Genomic DNA, 14147 nt, shown 5'->3' on the forward strand with positions numbered 1-14147 from the left:
TCCCTGAGTTCAATCTTGGTACCCCCCTCAAAAAGTTAATATTATCTTAATATAGTCAAAAACTTGTTTTTTTAACTTTCAATCTACATTTTTTCATTATTTTAAAGAAGAAGAGTATTGATCCTCATAATCATGATCCCAAAGGAGAAGTGGACAAAACTTTCACACTGTGAGAATGCATAATGCTAGCAAAACATAGCTTTAGTGGAAACTTGAGTATAGGTACAATGTTAGTGCTTGCAAATAATTTCTTAAGTAAACTATTAAGTTATTATTAAAGCACTGTAAAACTAAAAAATAAAATTATGTAATGAAAATGTAAGATGACAGTGAGAACGACTGGGATATAAAAGACTTCATAAAAGGTTCTAAATAACGAATGATGATAAGCAGGGACATTTTTTTTTGTTTGTTTATATTTTATTTAAATTTTCTTAACATTCTTGTCAACTTATATGAGAACTTTGTACACTAATTAATATTTAATTTTCAGCTTAATCTATTTTATAAACCTCAGTCATTTCACCAAAGTAGACCCTTAGATTTCTTTAACATCATCACAGGAACAAAAAAAAAAAAAAAAAAATAGGGACTATCTAATCGCAGAGAATACTGTCACATTGACTAGACATGTACTCAAACTTAGTACATATTTACTCTAGAGAAATATCCTAAGGGGCATTCTCTGAAACATAAAAGAACAAAGTCTTAAGAACTGAGGACATCAGAGTATTTGCTATTTTAATTATAAAAACTCTTATCTGACTAGCTTGTTATACTCATTAAATAGAACCCCTGATGATGGTTTATACATATTGCTCATTTTTCTTTCTTTTTTAAAAAATATCTTCAATGAGTGAAAATAGTGAGATGATTCTTTCATTATAGTCTCAACATAAAGGGAGGAAGAGGTATCAAAGGGATACTTGCTGTGGTTGTTTTTGCCAAATATTTTCAGGAAATAATGAACAGGCTTTTAAGGAGAAGGACATATGGAGAATGAACTAAATCAGAGTTTCCCTAATCAAGCTTTAAAAGCCAATTACAATTAATTTAGAAGAAAAAGGATTTTAAATTTTTTGCAGCTTAATTGGTAGCTTCTCGAATTCATGTGATAGATGAAAAATTGGACTTAGAAAAAAAGCAAACTAATGGCACAGTTGAAACCAAAGCAATGGAAAGACATGCTTAGAGCAATGCCACAGCAAAATCACCACAAATGCTCTAATCTTATCCCTGGAAATATCACCAAAGGAAAGGGCTATAGGTATGCCAGAGCTGTACATCTAGAAGTCTCTTGTCTCTCAATTCTGGGAATAATCTTTTGCCAGTAACATAATTATGTGTGAATCTCCCAATGTTAACTCTCAGGAGAGAGACTTATAATTCATGCTTATACATTCTTACATTTTGAAAAGGGGAGGGAGTACAGAAAGATATATATCTCATTTTTTTTAAAAAAAAAAGTAGTTATAACCTCCCACTAAATTTATAGCATATAGGTATAACCTCCTACATAATCTAGTGATTATGTTCCAATATAGGAAAAGGGCTGAGATGCTGGGTTGCTGAAACAGTAATAAAATTATACTCGAGTAAAGTTTGTTATTTCTTTTTGCATTGATTTGATTGTCATATTTTGTAACTCTTAGATACATTTTAACTAATTATAAAATACTACATTGATGCATAACTAAAATGCATAAGAATTTCATAGAAAATGTTACCCAGTGTTTGAAAGACTGAGAGTAACTTACAGTCTGTCTGTTCTGATTATCTAACATTTCAACGTACATATTCAATTCATTCTCCAACACTTCAATGTACTCTTTTTCAAATGAACTCTCATATAAAATAATAGATGAATACATTCCTACATATCCAATTTTAAAATTATCTAATATTCCTTTCCTGTGAAGTTCATTAGTTCCCTGGGCTTGTGTATCTGAAAAGACTTTGTGTCACAGAGTTTTAAAAGCACTGATTTGTCCAATCCGTTCTCATATTATCAACATGGAAATGTTGGAGACACAGTTAATAAACTGTTCAAGGTAAATAAATTGGAATTATAACTGTAAATATAATTCACAGGGCTTTTCTAATACATGCATTTGGACTGAAACTTAATTTTTTAGTTGCATTTCTGGGTATTAAGATACTCATGCTTCAGGGAAAAATCTTATAAAAGTTTTTGCTCACTTTAATATATAGATATGAAAGAAAATATTTATATACACAACTATTTTTTTTCAAGAATAAATTATCCGTAAGTAGAAGTCATTCTTTAAACCGAGTAGACAATGCTTTATATAGGCTTGCATTCTTTAAAAAATAAATACTTTGCATATGCAAAGATAAGTTTTTCTAATTTTACATAGCAATTTTATCATACACAATTGCAGGAAGTTCAGGTACAATACTTAGAAATAAATAGGTAACAGGAAGTTACCCCTAAATTGGGATTTTATGATAACTGTATTACTTTTTTCTTCATTCTACTGCTATCTCAAATTTTTTTCTTATCTGTCTCTAGGTATTATTTCATTACTTTCCAGTATGCTTTGTTCTTTTAGTCTACAGAAACTTAAAGTTTGGTTCTGTTTCATGGGAGATGATTCATTCTCTTCTCAGTCCAAAAAAAATGGAGGGAAAGTATAATTATTTATATGTGAATTAGGAGTCCCACTTACAACTGTTGATCATTCTATTGCTCAGGGAAAATTCTGTTAGAAAACACTGAATGATAAATGCTTTTCAGGTACACTGCCTGGCTAAAATCACATACATCACCCATTTTCCCCAAACATAAGTATTTAACAAGGTTTCCAACACCATGATCTAACAAGGTAAACCATGTATGAGTTTGGATTCTATGTTCTTTCACAATGATGACAAGTAAAACTGACAGCTTTTGATATTCAAATACAGATTCAAATGGCTATTTGAGTGTTGTTTAATAGCTTATGAAACCATCTTTTCAAGCAAGTAATAATTGAACACATAAAATAATTAAAATGCTATGATATTTAGGGCATTAATAAAAGAAAAAAAAATAACCTAGGTCTTCCACAGGAAGGGAGTGTAGAAGCTAGCTACCTACCCCTGGAATTTTCTTCAAACGATTTCAATGAAGTGGGGGAAGGGACAATGTGGGAAGAATACTGAAAAGATTCAGAGGTAACAAAACAGAAATTGGAAATTACTTAAATTCAAATAAAAAGATAATTTATAAATTCTCAAAATCTGGGCTGTAACTCATACATTGCAACTAAAAATACACATCTTAGCAGAGAATAAGGCTGAACTTGTATCCTCTCCATCCCAATAGTATTTAGGTAAGCAGAGGCGCTAGAGTAGTTTGCCACTGCAATTGTGAACATTCTGAAAGGAGTTAACATCTTCAAAGAACTAAAATTACCTGAGATACATGAAATACACAGTATAGATAAAGTGCATACAACTGGCTCATTTGTTGATTCCAGAGCTTGGCTGTTCCTAAGAAAGTTGGTAGTAAAAGGCAGGAGCAACATGGAAGTGAGGAATGGCCTTAGCACATCTTCTAAATTTGTGCTAAAATCCTGATAGTTGAATGTAAAAGATAATCCCAACAAAATTCCTGGATGTAACTGGTGATCACCTAGCAAAAATGAATCACTACTTATTAATATTCTCATCTCAATAAAAAATAACTACTATTTGATGTATCAATTACTTCTCCATCCCATTTCCTCAAATCACGATTTTCATGTTTTTTATAATATTATGTCTGAACTCTGAGATTTCACCATGCCCACTCTGCATTCTCACAAATCCAAGGCCTATGTCTTTAACAGAAAAGATTGATTATAGGGGTTGAAAGATTATTTTAATATCTACTTGTTTTATGCAATTCTGTTTGTATATTTCAAGAAAATATTCTTTAAATATAACACAGACATATTATCTTGTTACACTGTTCATGGTGTAACTTATATTTAAAAATCTCTTAGAATTTTAAATAGAAAATGTGAATTTTTTCAGTCCTATAAATATACTCATTTGAGTATGTTGATATATTTTCAGAAAATACATATTTATATGTATGTTATCAATACTCTACCAATATTACGTCTTTTCACAACATAGCCTATTGTTGCTTATTTAAGAGTATCCACTCATCAAATAATCATTTCCTCTGCATGAATTTTCCTATGATAGTTAAAGTTTGGGGAAAAAAAATTGAAATTTTTGCTTATAAGAACATGGATACACTGAACTATTTTTCTTATATATGCAATGGGTAAACACTGTGCTAAAAAAATTTCTAAATGCTAGTGAAGATAATGTTTTTACTTGTGTATGGATATTGCTCTATTATTTGACTATATTACTGACATTTTCCATTATTATGAAAGGTATGAATTAGCCTTCTGTTTAAGTACATAAGTATACTGTGTGCAATTCAAGACATTTCTTAACTTATCAATCACTTCGCATAGTGACCATTTTCTTTTTTATGGTAGGAACAATTGATACCTATGTTCCCGACAAATTTTAAGTACAAAATACTTTATTTTTTAATGAAGTTGCTATGCTGTATATTCTGTCTTTATTAGTTAGTTAATCTTATAACTCAAAATTTGTGTCATTTGATGACTTTCTCCCTTTGTTTTCAATCTCCATTCTTACCCACTGATAAAATTACATGTAAGGTTGGGGATATAGCTCGGTTCATAGAGTTCTTGTCTCCCATGCACCACACACACAAAATGTAAATCAATGATTTTTACATTTTAATGAGCTATTTTAAACTCTTAACTCTCAGTGGCTTTTAGCAATATTTGTTTCTCAGCTCCCATGTGTGAAAGGAAGCTATTTCTCCAGCCTTGGAGTCAAGTTGTTGACTAGATCTTTTCCAGTACTTCCCAGATTTATATACTACTACTCAAGTCACTTTCTTCTGATGGCAGATCACTAAAAGACAAAGAGGACAATCCTCTGTGGTGTGTGTGTGTGTGTGTGTGTGTGTGTGCTGAAGATCAAACACAGGGCCTTGCACATGATAAGTACTTAATCTACCAAAGAACTGTCCTCCCCTTAGCCCCCAGAATTTTAAATGAGGTACAACTTGAACCTTCTGAAGTTCTCATCACAATTATTTGGTCTGAAAACAATTTAAATTTTGAAATTCAAAAATTTTATTGAGGTTCATCCAGTCTAAGATATGTTGTATAAATAGATTTTAACTTAAAATAAGACAAGTTGTATAAAGTATAAATAATTGCATATCCTGAACCGATTAACAAAGTGGGGGTACAGGTCCTCTCCCTAATTCCTATGCTAGGAGAGGGGCTAATGTTAGTAAGTGCTTAAATTGTTTGAACAATTAGGTAGGCCACAGATTTCTAAAATTATTTAATTCACTGAAGATTGCCTAGAATATTTTAAGTTAAACTTTAATTTTTGATGTATAAAGTTGTAATGTACCACCTTTAAGAGTCCAATTTGATGAATTTTCATAAACATATACATCTATAGAGTTATCACCAAATGAAGATATAGATCATTTTAATCACTCTGGAAATTTTCTTCTTTTTTAAGCTATAGTCCCTGAGCTTAACTCCTGGTAACCCCATCTATTCCTGTTGTTATTGTTTTTAAAGATTTGCTATTTTAGAATAGTGCACAAATAAAATGATATTGTGTCTTTATTTTTGTTTCTGGACACTTTCATACAAGCAACTGTTTGTGTTTACCTAACAAATTCTGTTTTGTATACAAATGTCATTTAATTCTATAGAAGTTACCTATCTATTCACAGCAACTTTTTACCCATTTTTAAGCTGATGGACTTTTGGATTGGTACCAGTTTGTTATTAATGTATATAAACTTCTCTCAGTTTTCATATTCAAATATCTTATGGATATGTGGTTTTGTTTCCCCGGGGTGAATTCTAGAAATGGGTCCTGGAGTCCCAAGCTGATGCTCAGCTTTTGGCCAATCCTTCTCAGAAGCATCTTGCTCTGGAACATTCTGTGCAGCACTTCGGGAGGGCAGGCTTCTTCTTTTCTCCTCTTCATCCACACCTACTAGCCCTGCAGATTTGCTGTGTATTTCCTCTCCTTGTTCTTGTTGCTGTTTAATTTTTTTTTTTATTTTAACCTTGAAAATGAATATGTTGGAGTGTATCATTGGAATCTCATTTGCATTTCTCTAATGATTAAAGTTGTAGAAAAATCTCTGTTCTTTTGGCTCCATGTCCATCATTTGTAAAGTGCTGTTTAAGTTTTTGTTCTTTATTATATTCACTTTTATCTTTTCATTCTTATTCTTTATGTTTTATTTAATCATGTACAATTAAAACATTAAGTTTTCTAAGAGTTTCCTTTCGCCGCACACCTCACGCACCCCTTAATAATGTTGTACTTAAGCAACAAATATGACCATGTGAATTCATTTTTTAAAACCCGTGTTGCTTTTCACAGTTAAGAACTTCTTTAAAAATCCTTAGAGATCATTGAATTGAAAGCTTGAAAGACATTGCAACAAAATAAATGAAATAACAATTTAACTTAAAAAATCTATATTTCTAAATAATCATAACTTTCTTTAATAAAATTAACTTAAAAATCATAAAAGGATTCTATTTGTATAATATAAAAGTAGGAGTTGAGGGAAAATGAACAATCACAACATACCTAGAAACTATAAAAATGATTGCTATATAATTGCTAAGTTATTATAATTATAGTAAAAGAAATAATAGAACATAGAAAAGAAGTGATAGAATGGGAATAATGACTATAATATTCTAAAGTAAAATAAAAAGCAGATGTGCTTTTCAGCCATAAAACTGCCATGCTTTAATTAAAAATTTAAGAACTATCCATTCCAACAAAGGAACTGAGGAAAGTGGCATCCATTCAATAAATGTTGTTGGAACCATCAGCTCTCACAACGGATAAGGAAAATAATCTGGACATATCTGGCTGTAAAATGATAAAAATTCCAAATAAAGCAATATATCCTACTAAGAAAAAGAACTCCTGTATAAGGATTTATGTGCTAATACCTACAATATGCTATGTTACCTGTTGTAACAACTATAACAAAATATTAAAACAATATGATCAAACCAAAACAACTTAAATGCCTATTTTGAAGAGAATGGTTGGGTATATTACTGTATATTTACAAAACTGAAATATATGCATGTACATTTTTTATGATCACTTAAAAGCTACACAAAGCTCCCTGTCTATATTTGTGCATTTACTACCTGTTTATTCACGGCCAAATATATGCCAGAGTGGTCTAAATATTTGAATTACAGACAAGAGTAAAACAGCCATTGCTTTATTTATTTATATATTATAGTTTATCTTCCGTAGAGTAGAAAACAATTTTACATGAAATATATATATATATATATATATATATATATATATATATATATATATATATATATATATATTTTTATATGTATATTACTGAGTCAAAAAGCTCATAGGCAGTCAGGAAACAGGTCTCAGAGAAGAAAACCATAAGGCCACCATGCCATCCTAGCCTGGAGAACATTCTATAGCTGTCCCTGCCAGCTTCAAATTGAATGGCTGTACCATAATCATCCCTACTCTTCCCCCTAGCAACAGACAAACACAAAATCTTCTCAAAAGCACTTCCTCATCTCCAACCTTTTATTAATAAAGGCTTAAAAATTTCTCTCACAAGATTTTTTAAAGAAGACAAAATTGGCCCCTTTCTGAGTCCTGTATCCCACCAATCTCCTATAGGAACAGATCAAGCCCATAAAATCCTCTAAAAAACAAACACCCTTGCCAGCCCACTCTTGGGACCCCTCCCTGTTGGGGAGCTCTGCTTTCTTTCTATTACTTTAATAAATACTGTTACTTTGCTCTTACCCTTATTTCCCTGAATTTCATACTTCAAATTTTCACCCATTCATGCTTCACATTGCATTAGCATTCTTAATATCATATGTGTGTGTGTGTGAGTGTCGAGTGTGTTGCTAAAAGTGGCATTGTCAATACTAACATGATGAAATTGTGAAATTTGTGAATGAAAATTATATTATTGTTAGGGTCTGTAAACAAGTCAGGATGGCACCTGACAAATGTTAGAGTCTGTAAACAAGTCTGGATGGCACCTGGCATTTTGCCAGAGGGAGTGGTTTGAGAAGTAATGCCAGTGAGCCATTAAGTGTGGAGATTTCTTATTGGTTGACTGCTGTATCGAGTTAATGCTAATTAAGATAAGCTGTGTGGAATATATAAATACCTCTGTTGTCCTACAATAAACAGCTCCTACTCCTGCTGTATCAACGTACACAAGTTGCTCGTCAAAAGTAAATTACTAAGGGAAGAAGGCACCCCAATGGAACCAAGAATAGTTAGAGCATGTGTTGATAGAAGCCCAGGAACTCTAGTCAAAAAGAAACAGAAAGTTCAGAAGAAGAAAGATTATCAGAGGAGAAAGGATTATCAGGAAAAAAGTTGCAGCAAAAGGCTATTACTGAATACTTTTCGTTACCGGAGGGTACGTGAATCTGTGCATCGGCTGCCTCATGCGCCAGCGGATCATGGCTCAGCAAGGAATTTCCAAGCCGCGGCAGCCGGCTCTTCCCCGCCCCCCCACCCTGGGAGCAGGATGCCATTACCGAGAGCCCAAACCCAAACCTGTGCCCAGAAGCAATTTGAGTCCGGGACACTCCCCAGGGCCATCTGGGGCTGCCTGGGATGCTGCAGGTGGAAGATGGCCCGCATCCCTGAAGTTTGATCATTTCCAAGGCGAGTAATTACAATGGCTCTCCCACACCTGGAAGCTAATAAGTAATGAGCACTATTAAGGCTTATTTCAAATACAAAAAAACCTTGAGATAATGTACTAAATTGTTCAGAAGGTTGTTTTCTTAGTAGAATACTACAGGATTTTCTTTAGCCATCCGGAGTTCCTGCCTTCGTCCCAGTGCCAGTGAAGACGAAAGTGGAAGAATTTCCAGTGTTGCTGAGAACCGGACAAGACTTCAGCTGAGAAATGGACGAGACTTCAGATCAAGCTAGCTGCCTGCAGAACTTACCTGGACTGTGATTTAAGCTAGCTGCCTGCAGAACTTACCTGGACTGTGATTTAAGATAGCTGCCTGCAGAACTTACCTGGACTGTGATTTACCTGGACTGTGAGTTAATCTATTGAGACACTGCTTTACCTGGACTGATACAACAAACTGTAATCTACAACAAATTGTAACTCACTAGGTATCTTTGCAAACGGTGTCATTGCAAAGACATTTTTCCAAGGGCTTCTTGCATGGAGCCATCAATTGGCTTGGTATTGTGGCATTTTGTATCCTCCCCTTCTGCTTGTAGCAGATTATTTATGGTGTTTGTGTAAAAACCACTATGGTCATTATTTAAATTAAACAAAAGGGGGAAATGTTAGAGTCTGTAAACAAGTCAGGATGGCACCTGACAAATGTTAGAGTCTGTAAACAAGTCTGGATGGCACCTGGCATTTTGCCAGAGGGAGTGGTTTGAGAAGTAATGCCAGCGAGCCATTAAGTGTGGAGATTTCTTATTGGTTGACTGCTGTATTGAGTTTATGCTAATTAAGATAAGCTGTGTGGAATATATAAATACCTCTGTTGTCCTACAATAAACGGCTCCTACTCCTGCTGTATCAATCTGCACAAGTCGTTTGTCACCCCCCTGATTATTTTGCTGCAGCCAGACTGCGGCATATGATTTCAATTTTCTAGACTTTATCATACCTTCCAATAATCAGAGTTGTGCATGGCTTCCATGATAGGGCAATATTCATACACTTGTCATCATCAACTTACATCCTAGTCAAGGACCCACAGTTTTCCTTAAAAGTCTATGGTTTTATAAGAAAATGTCAAACAATGAGTTAAAGTTTTCAAAACAAGATATTTTGTAATCCTAAATAAATAATCAAAATACTATTTTTAATGGTGAATTCCCCCTGTCACTAACTACTTATACCTCTCTATCTTGCATGTAAATTTATTCACCATGATTTCTATCATTTTCTTTATATTTTTATAAATACTTTGAGTAATTAAAAGATAAAGATGAAATATTTCTTTAGAAAAAAATTTGTAAAAAACAATAAAACGATTTGACCTTCTGTGAGTAAGTATATCAGGTATAAAGGCCTCTTCATTTTTTAATCTGATAAAACCATATGAGGGCTGGGATTGTGGCTCAGCAGTAGAGTGCTCACCTGGCACAGGTGGGGCCAGTGTTCAATCCTCAACACCACACAGAAATAAAGGCATTGTGTTTTGTCCATCTACACCTAAAAAATAAATATTAAAAAAAAAAAAATATGAGTCAACAAACACCTGTTCTTGGTTTAACAAGGACTGCAGAACAAATTCATGTATGAATTACTTTGAAATATTGTTGCTGTTATGTTACTATTTACAAGATTTTTATTTTATCATCCCAAGGTGAACATGATTTAACACTTAGGCAACCATGCATTTAGTATCTATGCTTCCTAATAATCATCCTGGAAAATAAAGTAATTGTTGAAAAGTACCTGAGGGCTAAGAAAAAATAATAGGCAATGAAATCAAATTGGTGCCATGAAATTATCTGAAAGACAATGTCGTTTTGTTAATTGAAACAAAGATATAATATTTTCAGCTGTAATTTGCATGGTATCCATTGTTAAGAGAAACAGCTGAAGTTATAATGAGTGACTTCTACTTCCTTTAGTGTCCTTCTTTTAGTCAGGATTATTATATTAGGAGAATTTTCAAATTTTAAACTTCAATCTTCACTCAAAGGCAGATGCCACTTCTTTCTACCCTTTCACATATTTTTCTTACTTCTTAGGATTAAATAAGCATCACAAGGAAATCTTTGATACCTTCAAAGAAAAACACATTGTAAAGGATGGGACACTTCATAACTTTTGAATATGTTTGTTGACAAAATTTTTGCAAAGATGACATAGGTATAATTTGTGTGCTTTCTCATATTTTTAATAATCAAACCCCATCTTAAAAGTGTATCCCCAGGTTTAAGTGATTCACCTTATCTCTTAAATTTTAACTATTTTTAAAGGAAAGAGTTTTAAAAATGTATAGTAAGTGTGAAATTTTTCTTCAATAAATTAATTTTTAAAAGTCAGAAAGTGTTAAGATGATTTATTTAAAAATATATGTATCTAGCAGGAATATCAGGAAGCTTACTATCAAAAGATGTGTTGATATTTCCTTTTTCTTTTTTTATTAATTTTTATTTGTTTTAATTAGTTATACATGACAGTAGAATGCATTTATGCACTTTGATATTTCATACATAGATGAGATATAGTTTCTCATTTTTCTGAGTATACATGTTGCAGAATTGTATTGGTCATGTAGTCATATATATATATAAATAATCTCTATTTTATTCTACTATTCTTCCTATCCCCACATATCCACCCTTACCCTCCCATCACTTCCCTCTACCTAATCTAAGGTAACACTATTCTTCTCTAGTGCCCCCTTGCCTTCTTAGCAATTAGCATCTGCATATTAGAGAAAACATTTGGCCTTTGGTTTTGTGGGATTGGTTTATTTTGCTTAGCATGATATTTCCTGTTTCAAGGGGAATAAAAGTTAAAGAAAGAAAAACAATGGAACTGTGAAATTTAGGTGAAATAAGACAGGGATAATTCCAAAAGAATGAATGTCCAAAATAATGAAAAAAGAACATTTTAAAATACCAAATTTTATCATTTACAAATCTTTAAAAATATTTTAAGATATTTAAAGTCAGGTTGCAGGATATGAAAACATGAAAAGTCAGAGTTAATTGAAAATGTTATATCTTATAGGCATATAAGTTGCTAATAAAATTTAACATCCTAAATTTGACAAAAATCAATTATTTTTCCTTTCTATAAAAAATATAAAAAATGATATTTTCAGTATAAAAAAGGAAGCTTAAAATTTTTTAATAATAAAAAAGTAAAGTATTTTCAGTGCAAAGATGCAAAGGACAGTAAGTGCCCACCAATATGAAAATTACAGATACCAAAGATATAAAAAATAATGTATCATGTAAGATAGAAAAATTTTAAAAAATAAAACGTTCATTGGAAGGAATAAAAATAGAAAATGACTAGGTTTCATTCAGTATCAGAGTGTGTCTACCCTAAAGTCAGTATGATAGGACCTCAAGATATTGTACCATATATTTCATTTATACATATACCACAATCAACTAATATATTATGAATGTTATTTATTTAACAGATATTTAGATCAGATTAGAGTTTAAAAAACAGAGGGTGTATGGTGCATACCTGTAATCCCAGAGACTTGGAAGGCTGAGGCAAGAGGATCACAATTTCAAAGCCAGACTCAGCAATTTAGTAGCCCTTAAACACTAAGCCAAGGGACACCCTGAATCTATGTAAAATTTAAAAAGGAAGAGGTGTAGCTCAGTGGTTAAGTATCCCTGAATTTAATCCCTGGAACAACAACAACAAAAAGTTTAAAAAATAATAATTCTTGTTAATTTTGTTTAATCCTTTTCAAACATATATCTCTATTTCTTGGGGGGCAGGGAGTTGTTCAAAGGATTGAACTCGAGGCACTCGACCACTGAGCTACATCCTCAGTTCTATTTAGTATTTTATTTAGAGACAGGATCTCACTGAGTTTTTTAGCACCTTACTTTTCCTGAGGCTGGCTTTGAACTCCAGATCCTACTGTCTCAGCCTCCTGATCCACTGCTGCTACAGGAATGCACCACTGCACCAGGCTCAAGCTTATATTTCTTTACATAGATTCCTGTGTCTGACATATAATTTCCTTTCTCATTGAAAATTTTTAAAAATTAGTTGTCTGGTAGGTTTGTTACTAATGAAATGCCTTAATATTTCTTCCTTTCATTTTTTTTATCTGAAAAATTCTTTATTTTTCAGTTATAATTGGATGATGATTGTTCTGAAAGTGAACTACTTTCTTTCACCACATCCTTCTACCATGATATTCTGACTAACTTCAGGCACAGAGCCATAGTACCCACCCACCATGGACAAAACTTATAAATCCCTGAGCCAAAATAAAGTGTTCCTGTAAATTGTTCTTGCTAGGTAATTTAGTCACATCAACAGACCAAAAAAAAACAATTAAAGAGAAAGACTAAAGGAGCTGCCCTTTAGAGAAAGCTTAGGAATCAGAGTGAACCTGCACTTCAGTTTTTAACTGGTTCAGAATGTTTAATTATTTTAGTTTGCACAGCTAGTCTTATTTTAATTACAGGAAAAATCATAATCTCTTTACACAACAGATCTTAGACTGAATGAACCTCAACAACTTTTTTGAATTTCCACCTTTATGTTCAGACAAAATAATTGTGACAAGAACTCCAGATCTATGGCTAAGTTGCTTAAGATGGGTCTTATTTGAAATTCTAGGTGCTAAGGAGCTACATCTTTTGTAGAGTGAGTACTTAGCAGGTGGAAGGCTCTGTGTTTGACCTCTAGCAAACACACACTCAAACATACACACATTTCTGTCACCCGGTGGTCTATTGCCTGGCATTCATTTTGAATCAAGGATGTGTCATTAAGCATTGAAATAACTCAAACATTTAATTACCTTCTGAAAACAACTAAAAATTCAACTCTTGTTACAAGTTTTAAAAATGGAATGATAATCACCTATGTGCTCTCATGTGCACAATAAAATTAAGAAACGATCTGGGTAAGATAACATGCATGAAAAAGATGGAATATTTATCAACAAATATTTACTCCTTTCTTCTATGAATTTGAGATTGATTATTTTTTTTTTGTCCAAAAGAGAGTGAAGAGGTGAGACATAAGAAAAGCTATATGGTATAAAGGATTGTCCTTTTTGTTATCTGCCATCCAGAAGAAAATGACATGAGTAGCAGTCATAGACTTATACAAACTGGGAATTACTGGAGAAGATTTGCTCAACAGCTTGACTTCAAGGCCAGAACAAAAGCTGTCCTTCACACATGGGAGCAGAGAAACAAATATTGCCACTGAGACCTAAGAATTTGCTTATTACACAGTATAAAATAGCTCATTAAGATGTAAAAAAAAAATTATCGATTTACATGTAATTTTTTCAGTGGGTAAGAATGGAAAT

This window comes from Marmota flaviventris, chromosome 5 (assembly GCF_047511675.1).
Source record: "Marmota flaviventris isolate mMarFla1 chromosome 5, mMarFla1.hap1, whole genome shotgun sequence".
NCBI classification, from domain to species: Eukaryota; Metazoa; Chordata; class Mammalia; order Rodentia; family Sciuridae; genus Marmota; species Marmota flaviventris.